General features: G+C 39.2%; 1 protein-coding gene across 13 annotated transcripts in view; it reads left to right on the plus strand.

Annotated features, from left to right (window-relative positions):
- DLGAP1 (DLG associated protein 1) overlaps positions 1 to 25333 on the plus strand; it is a 1035773-nt gene that overhangs the window by 51977 nt on the left and 958463 nt on the right. The window contains exon 2 of one of the 13 annotated variants that reach the window (XM_035269693.3): positions 20897 to 21017. The exons of the other annotated variants lie outside the window; for them this stretch is intronic. The gene's annotated coding sequence lies outside the window, so the exon portion shown is untranslated. The remainder of the gene's footprint in view (positions 1 to 20896; positions 21018 to 25333) is intronic. 13 annotated transcript variants of the gene reach the window in all.

The raw sequence follows: 25333 nt of genomic DNA on the forward strand, positions 1-25333 counted from the left end.
ACTCTCAATAAACTAGATATCAATGGATCATATCTCAAAATAATAAAAGGTATTTACAACAAACCCACAGCCAATATTATACTGAATGGGCAAAAACTGGAAGCATTCCTTTGAAAACTGGCACAACACAAGGATGCCCTCTCTCACCACTCCTATTCAACATAGTATTGCAAGTTATGGCTAGGACCATCAGGCAAGAGAAAGAAATAAGAGTATTTGAATAGGAAGAGAGGATGTCAAATGACTATCTTCACAGAATTGGAAAAAAACACCTTAAACTTCATATGGAACCAAAGAAAGAGCCCAAGTAGCCAAGCATATAGAACCAAAAAATGAGCCCATATAGCCAAGACAATCCTAAGCAAAAAAAAAAAAAAAAAGCTAGAGGCATCATGCTACCTGAATTCAAACTATATTACAAGGCTACTTTAACCAAAACAATATGGTGCTGGTACCAAAACAGAGATATAGACCAATGGAACAGAACAGAGGCCTCAGAAAGAATGCCACACAACTACAACCATCTGATATTTGACAAACCTGACAAAAAGAAGCAACGGTGAAAGGATTCCCTATTTAATAAATGGTGTTGGGAAAACTGGCTAGCCATATGCAGAAAGCTGAAACTGGGTCCCTTCCTTAGACCTTATACAAAAATTTACTCTAGATGGATTAAAGATTTAAACATGAGGCCTAACACCATAAAAACTCAAGAAGAAAACCTAGGCAATACCATTCAGGACATAGTCATCGGCAAAGACTTCATGACTAAAACACGAAAAGCATTGGCAGCAAGAGCCAAAAGAGACAAATGGGATCTAATTAAACTCCAGAGCTTCTGCACAGCAAAATAAACTATCAGTACAGTGAACTGGCAACCAAAAGAATGGCAAAAAATTTTTACCATTTACCCATCTGACAAAGGGCTAATATCCAGAATCTACAGAGAACTTAAACAAATTTACAAGAAAACAAACAACCCCATCAAAAAGTGGGCAAAGGATATCAACAGACACTTTTCAAAAGAAAAGTGGCTACAGACATTTATGTAGCAAACAAACATATGAAAAAAAAGCTCATCATCAATGGTCATTAGAGAAATGCAAATCAAAACCACATTGAGATACCACGTCACGTCACTTAGGATGGTGGTAATTAAAAAATCAGGAGACAACAGATGTGGAGAGGATGTGGAAAAATAGACATGCTTTTACACTGTTGGTGGGAGTGTAAATTAATTCAACCATTGTGGAAGATAGTTTGGCAATTCATCAAGGATCTAGAAATAGAAATACCATTTGATCCAGCAATCCCATTACTGAGTATATATCCAAAGGATTATAAATCTTTCTATTATAAAGACACATGTACATATATGTTTATTGGGCACTGTTCACAATAGCAAAGACTTGGAACCAACCCAAATGCCCATCAATGATAGACTAAAGAAAATGTGGCACATATACACCATGGAATACTGTGCAGCCATAACAATGGATGAGTTCATGTCCTTTGTAGGGACATGGATGAACCTGGAAACCATCATTCTCAACAAACTGACACAAGAACAGAAAACCAGACACCACATGTTCTCACTCATAAGTGAGTGTTGAACAATAAGAACACATGGACACATGGAGGGGAACATCACACACTGGTGCCTGGGGGTCAGGTACTAGGACAGGAAGGTGATGGCGGGAGGGAGGGATAGTATTAGGAGAAATACCTAATGTAGATGATGGGGTGATGGATACAGCAAACCACCACCATGGCACGTGTATGCTTATGTAACAAACCTGCATGATCTACACATGTACCCTAGAACTTAAAGTATAATAAATAAATTTTAAAAAAATTCTAATAAATATATAAGTTGTTTTTAATTATTTCTGATTGCTGAACTGTTTCCTTAGAGTTGAAAAGCTGGTCTGTATGAGGCTGACTCTTTGGAGTCAGTAATAACTCCTTTGTGGGCCAATTTCATGGTTAATTTCCCCCCCACCCATGCACCCCCCGCACCTGCACTGTCGCCCAGGCTGTAGTTCAGTGGCTCAATCTTGGCTCACTGCAATCTCCTCCTCTTGGTTTCAAGCAATTCTTCTGCCTCAGCCTCCCGAGTAGCTAGGACTACAGGTGTGTGCCACCATGCCCAGCTAATATTTTTGTATTTTTAGTAGAGATGGGCTTCACCATGTTGGCAAGGATGGTATGGATCTTCGGACCTCGTGATCTTCCCACCTCAGCCTCCCAAAGTGCTGGGATTACAGGCGTGAGCCACTGAGCCCAGCCGGTTGATTTTTAAAAATGAATCTTTGTGTACTCAAAATTTAAAAAAAAAAGAAAAAGAAGGAAAGGAAGGAAGGAGGGAGGGAGGGAAGGAAAGAAGGAAGGAATGAAGGAAGGGAGGGAGGGAGGGAAGGAGGAAGGAAGGAAGGGAAGGAAAGAAGGAAGGAAGGAAGGAGGGAAGAAAGGAATGAAGGAAGGGAAGGAAAGAAGGAAGGAAGGAGAGAAACAAGGGAGGGAGGGAGGGAGGGAGAGAAGGGAAGGGAAGGGAAGGAAGGAAGGAAGGAAAAGCTATTTCCATTCCAAGGGACAATCTCAGCCTTTTTAATTATTAAAATTTGCATGCACATAGGAACAAATTTCTCCATTTTAAAATGTAAGTAGACTTTGATTGCATTATTAAAACATTTCTTAAAATATAACAGAATTTGGCAGGAATACAATCAATAGGGGAGGGAAACTTTGTCATCAGAATTTTTGTGTGTATTTGAAAGCGTGCATGGTTAAATATTGCCTATCATTTAAAAATTGTTTTGTTAAAAAGAATTTTTCGCTAAAAACATCTTTTATTTTCTTTTCAAACAGAGGTGACATTAAGCATTATTATTGTAATACCGAGTTTTGAAAACGAAAATTAAATAACTAGAATTGTCATTATCTGGGTAAAATTACATTATATTTTCTGAATTTTAAAAACTTAACCTGTCTTTTCCAGGTATATTTTAGTTGATCATAGGGAAGTGGACTTTTTGGCAGAAGTTCAGTAGTTGGTTTACAGATCAAGTAAACATTATATGCTCTCAATCCACATTAATTAGCAACTGTCACACATTACAATGGACACTTAAACAGCACAAGGGCCTATAACATATCAACATTAAATTATGTCAGTATCTCCAAATCATAACTAATAATGCCTCCCGTTAATTAATGTAGAAAATATGCCTTTAGTTTTCAGTATTATTCAGAAGAAAAAAAAATGGTAAGAATATCTTAAGGTTTTAGCCAGGGTCAGAGGTCTGCCATAATTCATGCATTGAGCCATTATCTTTTGCAATATAATATTAAGATTTCAAGGTGTGCAGTATTGTTGGAGATAAGAACATCTATAAATTTGTACAATCTCCATTAAGACTGGCTTGACGTGTAGGCATTCCAAATAATTGCTTTGGGAGACAGAGAGATTTTGGTGAGAGATGTGGTGAAAAAATAAGCCAGACTCCATTTGCTTCTGGTTACAGATGTATCGTCATGGACTCTAGTGGTCCTTTTGACTTTCTTCTTTTTACTTCCTCCGATTTTTCTTTTTACAAAGCAACTTTTTACCAATTCAGTGCTTTTTAATAATTAAAAAAGCAGTACTGTACAATGGTAAATTCCTAATATTAAAAAAAAATTGGCTTTGAGATCCGATTTTGATGTTCATGGGCCAAGTGACCTTGAAAATGTTATTTCACCCAGTCTGAGTCTTTCTCATTTGTAAAATAGAATTAACCATGTCTTCCTGGCCTGCTTGAAGAGCAAATAAGGCACTTCATTTGTTATTTTGAAAATGACTGTGCTAAGTGAATTTGTGAATTATGTTATTGTAGTTCCTGACATCAATAATATAAACAGAAATATCTGTTTCTGATAAACCTGTTTTGTTCACCAATTTAAAAATAATTTCCTCAGATTTAGTGGATTAAATGAAACATTATAAATAACACAGTTGGCTGGGCACGGTGGCTCACCCCTGTAATCCAACTACTTTGGGAGGCTGAGGCAGGCAGATCACGAGGTCAAGAGATCGAAACCATCCTGGCCAACATAGTGAAACCCCATCTCTACTAAAATACAAAAACTTAGCCTGGTATGATGGTGTGCCCCTGTAGTCCCAGCTACTTGAGAGGCTAAAGCCGGGGAATCGCCTGTACCTGGGAGGCAGAGGTTGCAGTGAACTGAGATCATACCACTGCACTCTGGCCTGGCAGCAGAGCAAGACTCTGTCTCAAAAATAAAATAAAATAAAAATAATATATTTGTGAGTTTTACTATGACCTCTTATACATCTTATTGTCATAAAGGAGTGTTAGTAGTCATAGCTAGATTACATGAAGATATTGACTTCTGATTAGGTACTTACTGGCCAAAGAGTGGCGAAGTTCAGTTATAGCCACAAGGGATGATAAATTTTAGTGTGCTCTGAAAGCTGTAATCAGTAGCCCCCTGCTATTGGATTGTGTAAGTGCTGAGGCTACTTTCTTTCAAGGAACCCTGGCATTTTACCCTCCTTGTCTGTGTCCCCTCAGTGTGGTGCTTAAATCACCTAGGTGCTTGTTAAAATATAGATTGCTGGGCCCTTGCTGCCTGCAGCCTTAAAATATAGTTTAGAATTTGGCAGGAATATAGTCAATGGGGGAGGGAAACTTTGTCACAAGAATTTTTGTATGTATTTTAAAGCATGCATGGTGAAATATTACCTATCATTTAAAAATTATTTTGTTAAGGTTAATTTTAAACTAAAAAAGTCTTTTATTTTCTTTTCAAACATAGAAAACATAAAGCATTGTTATTATATCGTTTTAAAAATGAAAATTAAATAATTAGATTTGTCATTACCTGGGTCAAATTACATTATATTTTCTGAATTTTAAAAATTTAACCTAGATTTTCCAGGTATATTTTAATGGATCATAGGATCAACTTCCCTATGATCAACAGGATTATGCTTTTTAAAGACCTCCAAATGCTGCTGACGCACACTAATGATTAAATATCACTAATTCTTGGTCACAAAATTCTCAATCTGACAAATCAATAATTTTATAAACAAAAAAACTCGGAGTGAAAAAGAAAAACTTTCTCATGCCTAGTGTAGTGTCTGGTACTTTTGTTCTGGATCTGTTTTTACTGGCAGTTGTGGCTTTTTTTATTCTTTCCAAAATAAGAAGCATGGTTTTTGAAAGAAAGTATTGCAAAGATGAGGTTAAAATATTTAAGCTTCTTTCACACCTTTTATCCAACCAGAGTCTGTGATTATTAACTGAAAAATTGTAGCACTCATTTTGACAAAGGAGTTTTGTGTTGTGAGCTGTAATAGGAATTGGTTTGGCTCCACCTGCAACTGAAATGAAACTTTGGATCTGATCATTAACCATTTGGGAATGCTTCTGCTTACATTAGTAATAGTGTGTCACTTGATTTCCTGTTTTCTGCATGATTTACCCAACCTGACACTCTTTGGCTGATACTTAGACTTTGAAGTAATTTGGGAGATTTTGACATATTTTAACTACCCAGGGAAGAAAAGAATTGACTTGTGTTTGAGTGTGAAAATAAGGACCTCCAGTGTATTTACAAATAGTAAACTTTATTAGGGAGAATAGGCTGAATTAAGGGAAAGGAAATCTTTGAAACTTTGAATCCAAAGTAGATTGTTCTACAGCAAGAGTTCTTAAAGTGTAATCCCCATCTATCAGGTTCAGTATACAGTGGAGGTTGTTATACATGCACATTTCCAGGCACCACCACACATCTGTATTCTTGTCTGGTGAGTTGGCCATGATATGATGTTATCAACTCTGAAATTTATTTTCTCAGCTCTTTGTCCAAAGAGTCTTAACATCTCAGCCTTCTCAGTCATATAGGTTGAGCCTTGGTTTCAGCTTCTGTGTCTACCAGTTGCTCCCCACAGAGCCCCCCAAAGAACATTCTGTGCATGTCCTACAGTCTTTTTTTCATGTCCTTTACACTTAGTGACATATACCCATGAAAATATACATGGGACATAGGAAAGAGTCAATCTGACAATTTCCTTCTCTGGATTGGCCCAAGTGGCCCAGGCATCATCTGCCCATTAGCAGATGCTGTAGCAGCAGGTTTAAAAACTCAGCCTGTCCTTTTTTCATTCAGAACAACAGCAGGGGAGGAATTGTCCTTTATGAGACATATTAGGTCAAAACTTGAATATTTTCACAGAATTATTCAGGTCAGCTTGTCCCCAGTGAAAATCAACCTGATCAGGCACCTATTAACATCTTGTCAGAATCTTTGATTGTTTCTAGTCCTAAAGGGAACAGCACCACCATTCTTGGCTGCTGTGGAGGTGGGAGAGGTGGGGAGTGCAGGCGGATGCTCAGGGGTGTGCTGCAGGTGGATGTCCTGGGATCAGGAGGAGGCCCAGGGGATATGGTGCAGGTGGATGCCTGGCAGGGGTGGGGGAACATGTGATCCAGGCAGCTGCCTTGGGGAGTAATGCAGGTGTTGCTGCAGATTCTCGGTTTGTTAACATCCCTGGTACTGTTTTTATTCAGGGATTTATTAATGATACTCTTAGGGTCCTTCCAAATCTGGACATATTTTACCCAAATCAGATTGCTGCTTGGTAAGCATGGTAATAAGGCGGTTCTTAAGAGATTTTATGCTCAGAAGGAGAGAAGGCAGGTCTTGGGAAATGCTGGGCACTTACTGAATAGGTTCTTTAGCTACTTAGGAAGTGAGGGATATTCTTCTTCATTTTTTCCCAATGCATGTCTTACTATATGCTTTGCTTCTCTACCTGCCTCTCTTGAGAAAACCAGCCTCTGCACCTGTAATTAAAAAGTAGTGAGCATCTTGTGGGATTAATTGTGCTGACTCAGAGTGCTGGCTTCATCCCCAAGAGTCTCAACAAAGGATTTCCAAGGAAAGATGGAGAAAAAGCTTTCCCAGGACGTTGTAAAATTGTGAAAAATAACACTTGACATTGCCTGCGGCTGTGTTTACATTTTTGTTTCTCTACTCATTCGCTGTTTTACTTTGGACAAAGAAGCTTTCTGATAATCAGTTTCATCACCTGTAAGATGGGATTCTAATAATACTTATTTTACAAGGATTTTTTAAATAAATGTAATTAATACAAGGTAAATGCACATAAATAGACCCTGAAAAACTAGTAGCTATCATTTGTTACTCTTGTTGTTTTAAGGAATTCTTGTTGGTTGTTTTAGATTAAATGTCCCCAGTGTAAAAAGGAGAATTCCTTGTGGTATCAATCATTTTTTTTTTTTTAATTTTTTATTGGATTATAGGTTTTGGGGTACATGAGCAGAGCATGCAAGACAGTTGCGTAGGTACACACATGGCAGTGTGCTTTGCTTTTCTTCTCCCCTTCACCCACATTTGGCATTTCTCCCCAGGCTATCCCTCCCCACCTCCCCCTCCCACTGGCCCTCCCCTTTTCCCCCCAATAGACCCCAGTGTTTAGTACTCCCCTTTCTGTGTCCATGTGTTCTCATTTTTCATCACCCACCTATGAGTGAGAATATGCGGTGTTTCATTTTCTGTTCTTGTGTCAGTTTGCTGAGGATGATGTTTTCCAGATTCATCCATGTCCCTACAAACGACACGAACTCATCCTTTCTGATTGCTGCATAATATTCCATGGTGTATATGTGCCACATTTTTCCAATCCAGTCTATTATCAATGGGCATTTGGGTTGATTCCAGGTCTTTGCTATTGTAAACAGTGCTGCAATGAACATTCGTGTACATGTGTCCTTATAGTAGAACGATTTATAGTCTTTTGGATATATACCCAGTAATGGGATTGCTGGGTCAAATGGAATTTCTATTTCTAAGGCCTTGAGGAATCGCCACACTGTCTTCCACAATGGTTGAACTAATTTACACTCCCACCAACAGTGTAAAAGTGTTCCTTTTTCTCCACATCCTCTCCAGCATCTGTTGTCTCCAGATTTTTTAATGATCGCCATTCTAACTGGCGTGAGATGGTATCTCAATGTGGTTTTGATTTGCATCTCTCTGATGACCAGTGACGATGAGCATTTTTTCATATGATTGTTGGCCTCATATATGTCTTCTTTCGTAAAGTATCTGTTCATATCCTTTGCCCACTTTTGAATGGGCTTGTTTGTTTTTTTCCTGTAAATCTGCTTGAGTTGTTTGTAAATTCTGGATATCAGCCCTTTGTCAGATGGGTAGACTGCGAAAATTTTTTCCCATTCTGTTGGTTGCCGATCCACTCTAGTGACTGTTTCTTTTGCCGTGCAGAAGCTGTGGAGTTTCATTAGGTCCCATTTGTCTATTTTGGCTTTTGTTGCCAATGCTCTTGGTGTTTTGTTCATGAAGTCCTTGCCTACTCCTATGTCCTGGATAGTTTTGCCTAGATTTCCTTCTAGGGTTTTTATGGTGCCAGGTCTTATGTTTAAGTCTTTAATCCATCTGGAGTTAATTTTAGTGTAAGGTGTCAGGAAGGGGTCCAGTTTCTGCTTTCTGCACATGGCTAGCCAGTTTTCCCAACACCATTTGTTAAACATGGAATCCTTGCCCCATTGCTTGTTTTTGTCAGGTTTATCAAAGATTGTATAGTTGTATGTATGTTGTGTTGCCTCCGGTGCCTCTGTTTTGTTCCATTGGTCTATATCTCTGTTTTGGTACCAGTACCATGCTGTTTTGATTACTGTAGCCTTGTAGTATAGTTTGAAATCCGGTAGTGTGATGCCCCCCGCTGTGTTCTTTTTGCTTAGAATTGACTTGGCTATGCGGGCTCTCTTTTGGTTCCATATGAAGTTCATGGTGGTTTTTTCCAGTTCTGTGAAGAAAGTCAATGGTAGCTTGATGGGGATAGCATTGATTCTGTAAATTACTTTGGGCAGTATAGCCATTTTCACGATATTAATTCTTCCTAACCATGAACATGGAATGTTTCTCCATCTGTTTGTGTCCTCTCTGATTTCGTTGAGCAGTGGTTTGTAGTTCTCCTTGAAGAGGTCCCTTACATTCCTTGTGAGTTGTATTCCAAGGTATTTTATTCTTTTTGTAGCAATTGCGAATGGCAGTTCGCTCTTGATTTGGCTTTCTTTAAGTCTGTTATTGGTGTAGATGAATGCTTGTGATTTTTGCACATTGATTTTATATCCTGAGACTTTGCTGAAGTTGTTTATCAGTTTCAGGAGTTTTTGCGCTGAGGCGATGGGGTCTTCTAGGTACACTATCATGTCGTCTGCAAATAGAGACAATTTGGCTTCCACCTTTCCTATTTGAATACCCTTTATTTCTTTTTCTTGCCTGATTGCTCTGGCTAGAACTTCCAGTACTATATTGAATAGGAGTGGTGAGAGAGGGCATCCTTGTCTAGTACCAGATTTCAAAGGGAATGCTTCCAGTTTTTGCCCATTCAGTATGATATTGGCTGTTGGTTTGTCGTAAATAGCTTTTATTACTTTGAGATACGTTCCATCGATACCGAGTTTATTGAGGGTTTTTAGCATAAAGGGCTGTTGAATTTTGTCAAATGCCTTCTCTGCGTCAATTGAGATAATCATGTGGTTTTTGTTTTTGGTTCTGTTTATGTGGTGAATTACGTTGATAGACTTGCGTATGTTGAACCAGCCTTGCATCCCTGGGATGAATCCTACTTGATCATGATGAATAAGTTTTTTGATTTGCTGTTGCAATCGGCTTGCCAATATTTTATTGAAGATTTTTGCATCTATGTTCATCATGGATATTGGCCTGAAGTTTTCTTTTCTCGTTGGGTCTCTGCCGGGTTTTGGTATCAGGATGATGTTGGTCTCATAAAATGATTTGGGAAGGATTCCCTCTTTTTGGATTGTTTGAAATAGTTTTAGAAGGAATGGTACCAGCTCCTCCTTGTGTGTCTGGTAGAATTCGGCTGTGAACCCATCTGGACCTGGGCTTTTTTTGTGAGGTAGGCTCTTAATTGCTGCCTCAACTTCAGACCTTGTTATTGGTCTATTCATAGTTTCAGCTTCCTCCTGGTTTAGGCTTGGGAGGACACAGGAGTCCAGGAATTTATCCATTTCTTCCAGGTTTACTAGTTTATGTGCATAGAGTTGTTTGTAATATTCTCTGATGATGGTTTGAATTTCTGTGGAATCTGTGGTGATTTCCCCTTTATCATTTTTTATTGCATCTATTTGGTTGTTCTCTCTTTTCTTTTTAATCAATCTGGCTAGTGGTCTGTCTATTTTGTTGATCTTTTCAAAAAACCAGCTCTTGGATTTATTGATTTTTTGAAGGGTTTTTCGTGTCTCAATCTCCTTCAGCTCAGCTCTGATCTTAGTAATTTCTTGTCTTCTGCTGGGTTTTGAGTTTTTTTGATCTTGCTCCTCTAGCTCTTTCAATTTTGACGATAGGGTGTCAATTTTGGATCTCTCCATTCTCCTCATATGGGCACTTATTGCTATATACTTTCCTCTAGAGACTGCTTTAAATGTGTCCCAGAGGTTCTGGCACGTTGTGTCTTCATTCTCATTGGTTTCGAAGAACTTCTTTATTTCTGCCTTCATTTCGTTGTTTACCCAGTCAACATTCAAGAGCCAGTTGTTCAGTTTCCATGAAGCTGTGCGGTTCTGGGTCGGTTTCTGAATTCTGAGTTCTAACTTGATTGCACTATGGTCTGAGAGGCTGTTTGTTATGATTTCAGTTGTTTTGCATTTGTTGAGCAGTGCTTTACTTCCAATTATGTGGTCAATTTTAGAGTAGGTGTGATGTGGTGCTGAGAAGAATGTGTATTCTGTGGATTTGGGGTGGAGAGTTCTGTAAATGTCCACCAGGTTTGCTTGCTCCAGGTCTGAGTTCAAGCCCTGGGTATCCTTGTTGATTTTCTGTCTGATTGATCTGTCTAGTATTGACAGTGGAGTGTTAAAGTCTCCCACTATTATTGTGTGGGAGTCTAAGTCCTTCTGTAAGTCATTAAGAACTTGCCTTATGTATCTGGGTGCTCCTGTGTTGGGTCCATATATGTTTAGGATCGTTAGCTCTTCTTGTTGTATCGATCCTTTTACCATTATGTAATGGCCTTCTTTGTCTCTTTTGATCTTTGTTGCTTTAAAGTCTATTTTATCAGAGATGAGAATTGCAACTCCTGCTTTTTTTTGCTTTCCATTAGCTTGGTAAATCTTCCTCCATCCCTTTATTTTGAGCCTTTGTGTATCCTTGCATGTGAGATGGGTTTCCTGGATACAGCACACTGATGGGTTTTGGATTTTTATCCAATTTGCCAGTCTGTGTCTTTTGATTGGTGCATTTAGTCCATTTACATTTAGGGTTAATATTGTTATGTGTGAATTTGATACTGCCATTTTGATTCTAAGTGGCTGTTTTGCCTGTTAGTTGTTGTAGATTCTTCATTATGTTGAAGCTCTTTAGCATTCAGTGTGATTTTGGAATGGCTGGTACTGATTGATCCTTTCTATGTGTAGTGCCTCTTTTAGGAGCTCTTGTAAAGCAGGCCTGGTGGTGACAAAATCTCTGAGTACTTGCTTGTTCGCAAAGGATTTTATTCTTCCTTCACTTCTGAAGCTCAGTTTGGCTGGATATGAAATTCTGGGTTGAAAGTTCTTTTCTTTAAGAATGTTGAATATTGGCCCCCACTCTCTTCTGGCTTGTAGTGTTTCTGCCGAGAGATCTGCTGTGAGTCTGACGGGCTTCCCTTTGTGGGTGACCCGACCTTTCTCTCTGGCTGCCCTTAGTATTCTCTCCTTTATTTCAACCCTGTTGAATCTGACGATTATGTGCCTTGGGGTTGCTCTTCTTGCGGAATATCTTTGTGGTGTTCTCTGTATTTCCTGCAATTGAGTGTTGGCTTGTCTTGCTAGGTGGGGGAAATTTTCCTGGATGATGTCCTGAAGAGTATTTTCCAGCTGGGATTCATTCTCTTCGTCACATTCTGGTACACCTATCAAACGTAGGTTAGGTCTTTTCACATAGTCCCACATTTCTTGGAGACTTTGTTCATTCCTTTTTGCGCTTTTTTCTCTGATCTTGGTTTCTCATTTTATTTCATTGAGTTGGTCTTCGACTTCAGATATTCTTTCTTCTGCTTGGTCAATTCGGCTATTGAAACTTGCGTTTGCTTCGTGAAGTTCTCGTATTGTGTTTTTCAGCTCCTTTAATTCATTCATATTCCTCTCTAAGGTATCCATTCTTGTTATCATTTCCTCGAATCTTTTTTCAAATCTTTTTTCAAGGTTCTTAGTTTCTTTGCATTGATTTAATACATGATCTTTTAGCTCACAAAAGTTTCTCATTATCCATCTTCTGAAGTCTAATTCCGTCATTTCGTCACAGTCATTCTCCGTCCAGCTTTGTTCCCTTGCTGGTGAGGAGTTTTGGTCCTTTCTAGGAGGCGATGTGTTCTGGTTTCGGGTGTTTTCCTCCTTTTTGCGCTGGTTTCTTCCCATCTTTGTGGATTTGTCCGCTGGTCGTCTGCGTAGTTGCTGACTTTTCGTTTGGGTCTCTGAGTGGACACCCAGAATGTTGATGATGAAGTATTTCTGTTGCTTGGTTTTCCTTCTACCAGTCTAGCCCCTTCGCTGTACGACTGTTGAGGTCCGCTCCAGACCCTGCTTGTCTGGGGTGCACCTCTAGTAGCCGTGGCACAGCGAGGGATGCTACCAGTTTCTTTTTCTGCTCTCTTTGTCCCAGGATGATGCCTGCCTAATGACAGTCTTTTGGATATAGAGGGGTCAGGGAGCTGCTTGAGGAGACAGTTTGTACTTTATAGGGGTTTAATTTCTGAGCTGTGCACTCTGTTGTTCATTCAGGGCTGTTAGGCTGCTATGTTTGATTCTGCTGCAACACAGCTCATTAAACAACCCTTTTTTTTTTTTCTCAAATGCTCTGTGTTGAGGGGTTTGGGCTTTATTTTTGGATGTCCGATCAGGTGTCCTGCCCAGCTCAAAGGCAGACTAGCCACTGTTTGGCTGCCGAGGCTCCGCCCTGCTGTTGTGTGATTAGCGCTGTTCCTGCCGGCTCTGCTGTGGTCTCCGCCACGCCCTGCCGCGGAGTCTCTTCGTTGTAGCGTGTTGCCTCAGCAATGGCAGGCTGCGTCAGCAGTGGGCGTGTATCTCAGTAGGGACGGGTTGCCTCGGCAATGGCTGGCTGCGTCAGCAGTGGGCGTGTATCTCAGTTGGGGCGGGTTGCCTCGGCAACGGTTGGCTGCGTCAGCAGTGGGCGTGTATCTCAGTTGGGGCAGGTTGCCTCCGTAGTGGTGGACGCCCCTCCCCCACAGAGCGTCTCGGACCGTCTGCCCGGGATAGTTTGAAATTGTGGTTTTGTTCGTCCCACTGGGTATCCCAAGCGATCTGTCCCTGCAATCCCCTGGGCTGGGCTACTGTGCAAGTCTCGTTCAGTCTCAAGTCCAGCCCTCTCAAGTCTCAGGTTGCCGGTTCAACAAGGCACCCGGACAAGCGCGCCCTGTGGGGATTGCTGGGTAGGGCCGGCCGCCGCCGCCCCGGCTGCCGGCTTCGCCAGGCAGACCTACTGCCTGGCGTCCCGTGTCTTTTTATACTTGGGAGTTTCCCCGTTCTGTGGGCAACAAAGATCAGTCTGGAAATGCAGCACTGACTCACCGTTTGCGAATTCAACGCGGGCTCCAATCCTGGGTTGTTCTCACAGCGCCATCTTGAGTCCCCTCCGGTATCAATCATTTTTTAAACGTAGAAGTAAATCCTTTCTATTTAACAATTTGACATTGAAGTGAGTTGTCCAAAAGATATTTTGACATCACCTTTCCTAATGGTTTTTAAAAAGGGTCACTCTTGATCTGGAATAGTCTGACTTGTCTTACATGGCTAAACTCTAAAAATCATTTCCTGGTTTGTGATTTAATGACTTATACCTGGCTTAATGGACACATAGAGTATTGATTTAAGTGACACACATGAAAGCCAAGGGATGACGATTTCTCTCCATTAACCAATTTCCAGTGTTTCTCAAGTGGCTCCCATATTTATCTTTTCATAGCAGCAATAATGCCTTCAACTTCCATCCCCACAATCATCTTCCATCAGGTTCAAAACATTTCCTGTGATAGCTATTAAGTTAATAGATATTGTGAGTCTGCTACACAGAGAGCTGGCAAACAATTTGTCAAGGATCAAGCAGAGCCAGCTATATGTAATTTAGTTAGTATGTCCATAGCATCTCCACTAACTATAATTCAGTTTCCCCTTTCACTGTATTTGACTTCAACTTCTAATGTCACTGGAGAAAGTGAACAGTCACATTTCTAGTCATGAAAAAATATTGCTTTATTCAAGTCTGCTTTTTCATATTCCTGCAGAAAAGCAATGGGGACAAATTGGGATTTTCAGACATTCCCATTCGATGTTTGCCTATTCGTACTTAAAATGCTTAAACAGATGCTGTTCTTTTTCACTGCTTGCTTTTCATAGGTATGCCTTATCTCCTCATGATTTTTTGTGGCCTATGGCTGTGAAAACATACAAAGTTTTTATGAATATTTATTGACATTAATTTTTGATATACATTGGTATTTCTAAAAAAAATAGATGGCAGAAATAATACACATTGGAGTAAATACTCTTTAACTAATAGGTCATATTGTATCCTCCATTCTCTTTAGTATTGTGGCTTAGGAAGTCATTACATCTGTAAAGTAGAAGCACACAATAAATTAGAGTAACATATTGATGGATGATTTATAAAACAGCTTTTTTCACTCATAAACCCTGCTCTTAATAGCCTGATAAAAATGTCCTGAAAAAGATGATTAAAGAAATCTTTACCTCTAGCTGATTAATTTAAATTGTAAATACCACTGGCTTCTAATATATGATAAGATTGATCTACAAAATTACCAGTTTATCCTTATGTGTCTTAAAATTTTATCTACTAGAAATATATGGGTGAAATTTACTAATTTCAGCTCAAATAATTCAATTCAGGACAGTTTTACTACATTAGCTTGTGGCTTGTACTGCTTATGGAAAAAATTACTTGTTATCTCTGTAAGGTGCAATAGAGAGTAAGGAGCATATCTGAGGAAAAAGATATTTAGGGACTTTTGCATTTCTGTTACAATATATAAATGCATGCTGATAATTTCAAGTAAATATAATTGGTTCAAGGAAGATGAACAGAGGATCCAAGAAATATTTTGATATAAAGTGTGGTTTCAAAGTACATAGAAGTAATAAATCAGATTTTTAAATGTTATTACCTAGACTTTACTAATTTAAAATGATCTATTTTAGTACTCACTCTGACATTGCTGTCAGTTACACATAACCAGAATTAGCTTTCTGAAGCCAGACTAAGGAAATACAGCCTTCTAATAACATAGAAAGTCATGGTTGTTAAGGAAACCAGTACTAATAACTATAACAACTTGTTATACATGCTACACATGAGGGCTTATGCAAAGGACTTTAAGTGATTAATTTTAGTTACTTCTCACAACTCCCCTATGGTGGAGATACTTTATTATGCCTATTTGACAGGTAAAGACATGGAGCTTCAAAGTTTTAACAAGCTGCCTTTATTGCACAGTTAGTGAGTAACTCTGGGATCAGAACTTAGGTATATCTGGCTCCAGAGCCCATGTTGTTACCTTTTGGCTCTAGCACCTTTATTCTATGGCAGCTTTACCCCTTTGTTTTGTTCTTTCTCCACTGTGATTTTATTGTACAAATGATATTCTAATGTGCACATCATGCAGTATGGGTTTGGGAAACCATAAGCAAAACCCAGCCAAGGGCTCTTAATTCAGTGAGCCACAGACGCTGCCCTCCAGCGTACTCACCCTCTCCACCTGTCTGGAAGACTCATCCCTCCTTCTGGCTCATGTGGCAAAAAGATACAGGAGGTTTTCCTCTCTTGCTCTTCCTTTTGTACTTCTTTTGGTCGCTCAAGCCCCAGCATGAGTTTCTACCAACTGAATTGTGCTTGAGAAGGAAGAACATGTGGCTTCCTCTCGAGACTCCCAATACCCAGCACTACTCAGCTCCACATGGCTTATCTACAGGAACCCTTCCTTGTTCTTTGATTTCTGGGAAAGGCATTTTCCTTCTTAGCTCTTAGACTTCAGAATAGCAGAATAACCCAATCTCTTTCTTTATTTTGCTATTATGGAAATAAATCCTGGGTCCTCACATCATAAAGGACATTTCTACTGCAGAGTTGCTACTGTCCCTGTTGTTGGAATGGCCATCGAATTCCATGCTGGATTTCCTGGTGGTCATATTCTTTTACAAAGTGGGGCTAATGAACCTTTTGGAATCATATTTGTATCTTTGTTGGACACCCTTTGGATGTGGAAGCTTCGTCCATTTACTACTCTCTATCTTTCGTTACACTTTTCTTCCTCAGACTGGGAATTGAGTATGAAATTTGTATTTGCTCTTACTAAGTCATGGAGGCGAATTCATCTAGAAAAGTCTAATAGCATTCTTCAAACATCTACAGCCAATTGCTCTAGCTTTCCCTGTGCCTGCAGCCAGTGGAGTTATAATGTCTGTTAGCAGATTCACCTCCACATGTTTGTATTCTACAGGGTACATATTTCTTGGTTTGAGGAGACCCTGGGTCTTCTTCAGGTAGACTCTGTCACTTTTCCCATTGTCTAGTGTCGGAATGCAAGTGATCTTGAATTTGTCTTTATCGTGGGGTTTAGGAACATGTTAACTCCAGCTCCCACATTCAGTGTTACTTGGGCATTTGATTATGAATGTTTTTTATATTCTTTTCTGGTATTCAAGCAAGGCTATATAGCATGTCCCTCTTTCCCACAAATTAGGAGTTTTATTATTTAATGGGTATTGACTTAAGTAGATTCTGTCATAAACTCTTGTATTCAAAAATCATTAAGTTGGAAAAAATGTTATTTGGCTTTCAAAAGAGTGTTTATTTACATTTACCAGAAAACACTATTTCATCTTCTCTTCATCCACCTCCACCCACCCATGTTTTGAATGGCAGATCTTTATGGAGTACCCACATCATGGTCAGAGGTTTCCCAGGCTGAAACCAACGGTCTCTGGCTATAGGTAATGATGGAGCTCTCGCAACTGAGGTAGACACTAGAAATAATACTTTTAAAAGTAAGACAAAATCTTGATTTTACTTCAAACTTCTTACTTAATTTTGAATAATTTATCTTGATTTCTTTTGACCCAAGGAAAAGCAATACTTATTTCCCCAATTTTTTAGAGATAAGAACAGAAATATAAAAAAGAAAATACTAAATAAAAGTTGATACACATTTGGAATTTTATTTTCTCTTTCTTTTTCTTTTGTATGTCAGCAGGGGAAAATGTGAACTTAGATAAGGAATTCCTAATGCAATGTGCTATTTCTTTTACAGCTTGTGTTTTGTGTTGGAACACCTCAAAATTAAGCATAAAACTCAAATGAAAGTCTGAAAAATCAGAAAGTGGAAAATTTAAATTGGGTCATTTTTAATGACTGTTACTTGTTTTCTTTGTCCAAACATTATATTCTGACTATTCTGAGCAATATTTTATTTGTGGGTAACTACTAACTTTCAGTACCAAATGGCTTATTTCAGCACAGTAGGGTCGAATGAAGACCTGACCTGTTTCATGTTCACTTTGCTCAGGCTGAGCATGCTTCATTTGCAATAGATGAGAACTGAAACTGTGTAAAGCAATTTATGAAATTATTTAAAAGAAAAGAAATCTAAACATATCACTATTGGCATAAGAATTTTACTAATTTCTGTGATCATCAAAATCTTGATTTCTAAAAATAGGTTTCTTCCCACCTACTTAATTATCTGATTTGCTGGCAGTGGAATTTGTATTAACAATAAACTGTAGTTTTCATTTAAAACCTACACTTTCATAAATAATTAACTAAGATAATTTCAAAAATCAATTAAACCCAGTGATTAGAGGCATTCCATTTTGGGGATATTTTTTCCTTCAAATTCTTCTCCAAGGGAATCCTTACAGGTAGATGTGCATTTTGGGGGATTTTTATTTTATTGTTTAAATATTGTCATCTGAACAATTACATAGTTTGAAGTAAGTTTTCTCAAAATGCCAATGAAATAATGAATAAAGCAAAAGGAAATTTATTCTTAAATTCTTATTTGACACACGTTCAATAGCTTCTTGTTTCTTCCTGTTTAAAGAACAGTAGACATTTGATAATTGAAACTGGTTAGAATTGTGCCCACTTATTAGCAAAAGCAAAATCCATGTATCTAGTAAATGAATACATTTTTTGAGGCTTATGTAACTCATAGTCATCCTTACAGTGACTTTCTTCTTTTTCTGTTTGTCTTCACATATGCAGAAATTGTCTTGTCATCTTATTATGTTTAACCATATAGCTACTTTTGTGTTTATTTATTCAATAAATATTTATTGCACATCTTCTGTGTATTGGTTGTTCTACAGCAGGGATGCTCAAGCCTCCCCCTTCCCCGCCCCCTTCCTGTCATTGACCAGTACCAGTCTCTGGCCAGTCAGGAACCAGACCTGGCAGCAGGAGATGAAGAGCGGATGAGGGAGCATTACCGCCTGAGACCTGCCTCCTGTTAGATCAGCAGTGGCATTAGATTCTCACAGGAGCATGATCTCTGTTGTGAACTGCACATGCGAAGGATCTAGGTTTCACACTCCCTATGAGAATCTACTGCTTGACGATCTGAGGTGGAACGGTTTCATCCCGAAACTACCCCTGACCCCAGTCTGTGGAAAAACTGTCTTCCATGAAACTGGTCCCTGGTGCCAAAAAGGTTGGGGACTGCTGTTCTAGAGAAGGGAGACTCGAGGTGAGAAAAAGAGTAAAACAGATGTAGAGTTCATGTGCCTGCAGGAGAGACAAAAGCAACCAGACAAATACAGATGAAAATTCCATTACAAATTGTGGTGTAGCTACATCAGCAAACTATGGTTGAGATCCACAATAATGGGAGGGGTTGCCACTTTAAATAGATTGGTCAAAGAGTGCCTCTTGAAGAAACTAGCATTTGACATAAGACCCAAATGTGGCAAAGAATCAACCATTTGAAAAGTTAGAGGTAGAGTACATTCCAGGTAGAGTATACAAGGTATGAAAAGGCTCTTGGGTGGGAAAGAGAGTGGCATGTTCACCAAATGGGAAAACATAAAAAGATGGCTGTGACTGGAGCATAGGGAGAGAGGGGTGTGGAGTAAGATAGAAGGGGAGTCTAGGTATCCAAATAAACAAGGGTCTTGGTAGACTGCGTTTTCATAGGCTGCAGTAAGGAGATAGGATTTTATTTTAAGTGTTTTATGTTATTCATTCTATTTTAAGGCAATCAACAAAATTGTTCAAGTATGCCAGTGACAAAATCTAATTTATGTCTTAAGAAGATCATTTCTTTTGCTTGAAGGAAACCAACTATAGGAATTTGACAATCATGTGAGGGCTGCTGTTAAGTGGTAGATGATGAAAGTCTAATTCGAGTTGATGGCAGAGGATGTATATCAATTCCTTGAGTATTTTGGAGATAGAGTACACATGGCATGCTGATGGATTCTGTGTAAAGCATGAGGGTGAGGGAGAGGGAGGGAACAAAGATGACTTTTATGTTTCTGGTTAGAATAGTTGGCCAGGAGTGTCATATACTAAAAAAGGAGAAGGCTGGATTTGGGAGCAATTAAACATCATGACTCAAGGGTTTTACTTTGCTAATTCTAAGTTTGGAGCATCTTTCGCAGGTGAAAATGCGAACTAGGCTGTTTGAAATGTGAGGCTGGAACTCAGAATTAAGACTTGGCCTAGGGGTATAAGATGATGTTTAAATCCATGGGCCTACAATCACTGTAGGCTATACAGTTATTACAGAGACTAGTAGATTATAAAATTTCCTCTCTTATATGAGCCTTGAAAATTTGAGTAGGTGGATCAGCCAAGAGAAGAGACCTAGCAGCACTCTCTTTTAACTAGTTGTCCTCAAGAAGGCATTTGTTAAAGTGTGTTATGACACAAGATCAAATTCTTTTTTTTTCTTGGAGCATCTGAAACTTGGATACAGACTCAGAATAAATAATACATTATTAAGTGGTCTGTACTGTGGACCCTTAGAACTTTGTTAACCTTTCATGAGAAAGTTCTGATGTATTTTCACTCAGATTTTAAGGCCCCAATCAAAGAATAAGTGAAAAGATCATGCAGCTTCCTTACGGAAGGTAGAGAATTCCCACCTGGATGTAAGCGGCTCCTCCACTAACATACCATAATGATTTGAAGCAGGAGGTGTCTATCCAGGAATCTCAGACTATGCTTCCTGCCATCTGCCCCTCAACAGGTTTTAGGCTACCCATCTGGGTTGCTGGTGGTGATTGCTGGCACTGGGATCCATTTTCGTATGACAGAGTACTTAGGAGAAAAGGAGCTTCCTTTCCCTTGACCCACTTACTTTTTTTTCCCCCAGGCTGGAGCACAGTGGTGCTATCTCAGCTCACTGCAACCTCTGCCTCCAGGGTTCAAGCGATTCTCCTGCCTCAGCTTCTTGAGTAGTTGGGACTAGAGGTGCGTGCCACCACGCCCGGCTAATTTTGTATATTTTTAGTAGAGATGGAGTTTCACCATGTTAACGAGGATGGTCTCAATATCCTGACCTCATGATCCACCCACCTCAGCCTCCCGAGTGCTGGGATTACAGGTGTAAGCCACCGCGCCCAGCCCCTTGACCCACTTTCACTGGGAGAAATTGAACTTTTGGTTCATGAGAAGACAGCCAGCAGTTGAATTTCTCCTTTTAAGGGGTTAGAAACAGATGAGAACAACAAATCAGTAACTGATTAAAAACCACCTATCTCATTCGCCTTTGTCTATGACTTCTTTTCTTTAAAAATATTTTCAGAACAAAGAGGGCACAGCATCAAAGCCATGTGTAGATGTGGAGGGAATGAGGCTGGACAGCTTCTCCATTGCAGTAGACTACTGTTCTGGAGACATTCAGAAACTCCTTTGGCTCCAGTAAGGTAAGCCCAAGAACATCTGTTTCTGGGAGCATAACTTAACAAAGGGTGTAGATCTGTCTGACCAAGAAGCAAAATAAAGTCAGTATTTCTACTTGAGCAACCCTGAAGGTTTATGCTTCTAGAAAGGACCAAGTTATTTAAGTTGCAACCTCTAATTCAAAAGGGATGCTATGGGCTATGCAGTCACTTCTTCAATTTCCTTCAAGCTAAGGGGATCTTCACCAAGCACACCACAGAAGTCACCAAAAATAGGTGTCAGGTAGCTATGGGTTGGGGTGAATATCACTCGGCATTTGAGGTAGTAAAGAAATAACCACTGAGTGAACACTAGAGGATGGTGAAATGGGTAAAAAGGACTATTTCTTGGGCAAGAAATTGAGGTGCTAGAAAGTAAGAAAGCCCAGTGTGTGTCAGACTGGCCAAAGGCAAAAGCAGGATGAATAAAGCAAACTTTCTGAGCACATCTTCTGCAACTGGACTCTCCATTTTTCTTAAATGAAGTAAGGGTGGGAAAAGTAACCCAACTAAGTTTCCCTAGTTGCAGAGGCCTCCTGCTCAGTGCTGTTGAAAAGGAGAAAATGATTGAAGGAGGCGCATATTCTTTGGGAAGATGTCTGTTTTGTGGCATATATAAGCTCTTCTGGGAGATTATGTTTATCTGGTTTAAAGCAAATTTATCTGAAAAGGATACAATGGACTTGATCATATGTGTCAATCGGGATAGGCTAAGTTAAATTCAGGTAATTGTGTGTGTAACATATATGACCATTCTGTACTACTTACACCAAGCTTCTTTCTTCCAAGATGAGTGCAGGCTGATGGAGCAGGCCCAAGAGGAGCACTTCCAGTTGCAGGTCAGAGATAAAAGAGAACATGGAGGAACCATGGAAAGCAGTATTTTTTTTTTTTTTTTTGAGACGGAGTTTCACTCTTGTTACCCAGGCTGGAGTTCAATGGCGTAATCTCGGCTCACCACAACCTCCGCCTCCTGGGTTCAAGTAATTCTTCTGCCTCGGCCTCCCGAGTAGCTGGGACTACAGGCACACGCCATCATGCCCAGCTAATTTTTGTATTTTTAGTAGAGATGGGGTTTCACCTTGTTGACCAAGATGGTCTCGATCTCTTGACCTCATGATTCACCTGCCTCGGCCTCCCAAGGTGCTGGGATTATAGGTGTGAGCCACCATGCCCAGCCAGAAAGCAGTCTTAAAGAGCTCAAAGCTTTGCCCAAAAGGGGCCTCCAGAACTGCCCATGGTTTTTATAGAAACTTTTTTCATAATTGCCCAAATGGGGAGGCAACCAAGATATCTTCCATCAGTGGATGGATAAACTGTGGTACATCCAGACAGTGAAATATTATTCAGCTATCAAGCCACAGAAAGACACGAAGGAAACTAAATCCATACTAAGTGAAAGAAAGTAATCTGAAAAGCGTATACTATATGGTTCCAACTGTATGACATTCTAGAAAGGACAGAACAATGGAGATAGTAAAAAGATTTGTGGTTACCAGGGGTCAGGAGGAATGGAGGGATAAATAGGTCAGGCGCAGAGAATTTTTAGGTCAGTGGAACTATTCTGTTTGATACTACAATGGTGGACACATACAATTATACATTTTTCTAAGTCCGTACAATGCACAACACCAAGAATGAGCCCAAATGTAGAAACCGTGGACTTTGAGTGATAATGATGTGTCAGTAGAGGTTCATTGATTACAACAAATGTAGCACTGTGATATGAGATGTCAGTAGTGTTGTGAACATGTGGGGACAGGGGTGCATGGAAACTCTGTCCTTTCCTTTCAGTTTTCCTGTGAACCTAAAACTGCCATAAAAACATAAAGTTTATTAATTAAGAATAAATCAGGAGGAATACATCATTTTTCACACAATTTGATATGGGCCAACATGGTATGGGAACATATATTCTTTATATAAGGAAGGGCAGAGATATTTTGGAGAACAATACAATATGCCATAAGAATATATTTCTTAATGTCAAAAACCATACCTGATTTAGCCCTGTAACCACTGCAGGGACTAACACAGCGTCCTACATGTAGTTGGTGTTCAGTTAAATTAAATTAATTAATTTAATTCTACTTCAATTAATATTGAAGTAGAAGTATCTTAGACATGAATGAAATAGATACTAGATACAGTCAATCTGTTTTTGCCATCACCATTCAGTTGCCTCATACAATTTTTCATTGTAGTAAATTACACGGAACATTAAATTTACCATATTAGCCATTTTTAAATGTATAATTCAGTCGTGTAAATTCATTCATATTACTGTACAATCAGTGCCCAGAAATTTTTCATCTTACAAAACTGGAATTCCATGACCATGAAGCAACAACTCCCAATTTACCCTTTCCCATGCCCCTTGGCAGCCATCATTCTGCTTTCTTTCTGTTGCTGTGAATTTGACTATTCTAGACACCTCATTTAAGTAGAATCATCAAGTATTCATCTTCTTGTGACTGGCTTATTTTACTTCATGTAATGTTCTCAAGGTTCCTCCGTGTTGTAGCATATGTCAGAGTGTCCTTCCTTTTTAAGGGTGGATAATAATTCATAGTTTGTATAGATCATATTTTGTTCATCCATTTGTCTGTTGATGATCAGTTGTATTACTTCCACTTTTTGGCTATTGTGAATAATGCTGCTATGAACACAGGTGTACAAATATCACTTCAAAATATTGCTTTCCTGTTTTTTGGACATATACCTGGAAGTGGAACTGTTAGATCTTATGGAAACTCAATTTTTACTTGAGGAACTGCCAAAATTTTTCATAGTGGCTATACCGTTTTACACTTTCATCAACAGTAGACAAGGATTCCAGTTTTTCCACATCCTCACCTACACTTGTTATTTTCTTTTTTTGTTTTTGTTTTGATAGTAGCCAATGTTTTTGTTTTGATAGTAGCCAATCTAATGGGTGTGAGGTGATATCTCATTGTGGTTGTTACTTTTTTGAGATATATATATATATATGTATATATATGAGATAATTCTTAAAATTATATTAGATACTTTACAGTTAAGATACTTTGGCTGTAAGTAATAGCCAGTGGGTTGGGGAGTAACTTTTTCCATCCTAATATGATGTCTGAAGTTAGTAAAGAGTGAGATTAAGAGAAATTTAGGCATCTTACCTGCAGTAGTTTCAATACTACATGACTTCTTTTCTTCACCAATTTCTCCTGCCTTTACACACTCCTGAAAGGCCATTATTCCCCTGGTTCTGTTCCTGAACTATATGTACCCACTAGGCAAGCTCATCCGTCCCTGCAGCTCCAGTGGCTCTCTTGGCTAATGACCCCTAGCTCTATCGTCTCCAGGTGAAGGACTCTCTCCTGTGTTCCAAACTGCATATCCATCTGCATCCTACATATTCCATATGGATGTGCCACAGACACGTGTCCAAAACTGAAACCAGCTTTCCCTTCAAAACTGTCTCCTTCTTATTCATTAGCTTCACCATCCTCTAATCAGAAACTTGAGTCTCTTTCTTCAATTTCCCTTCTCCTTGTTTTACTTTACCTTGTCCTGTCTGCTGCATTTCTAAGCACTCTTTAGCATTGCCCTTACCCTGATTTCAGAGCCTCATTTCTCTCTTGAAATATTGCAAATATTTCAATATGAATTTAGCTTGGTGTTTATGCCTAGCTTCCAATCCATCCTCCACATTACCAACCCCAGTTCTTCCTCACTAGGCAATCAGTCCCTGTAGAGAACAACCCAATTTCCTGAGCTTGGTAAAAGAGACACTTCATTACCTGGGCCTTTCTTTACTTAACTTCCTCAGCTGCATTTCTTCTTCATTTTCCCCTCCTGCTGTATGTGCATTTATTCTAGACAGCTTAGTTATCCCCCAAAATGTCATAGAGAAAGCACTGGACTTAGAGATAGCGCAGAGACGGTTTGTTCTGGTGAGCTAGAGACATCATAATTAGAAGTGTGCCCTAGAATAAGCAGCATAATATCCATGAAATGAGTTTAAAATAAAGTATATTTATTTCCATTTAATAAATATACTTTCATTAGAATTCCTTATATTAACATTTTAAAATCATCATTGGATCAAATATATGGCGTGGCTTAAATCTTTATTACATTAATTACTTACATACAGCCTTGTGTGGTTTATTTTCACTCATATATGTCTTATTTCCCAATTGGACTATTAACTTTGTTTTTTACTCCCCAAAGACTCTAGCAAAATGCCTTGCAGGAGAGTTTCTTATAGAAGCTTAATAAATGCCTCTTGACTGATTGATATTGCCTACTTTTTCCCTCAAACT

Source organism: Callithrix jacchus, chromosome 13, assembly GCF_049354715.1.
Source record: "Callithrix jacchus isolate 240 chromosome 13, calJac240_pri, whole genome shotgun sequence".
In the NCBI taxonomy this organism is placed as follows: domain Eukaryota; kingdom Metazoa; phylum Chordata; class Mammalia; order Primates; family Cebidae; genus Callithrix; species Callithrix jacchus.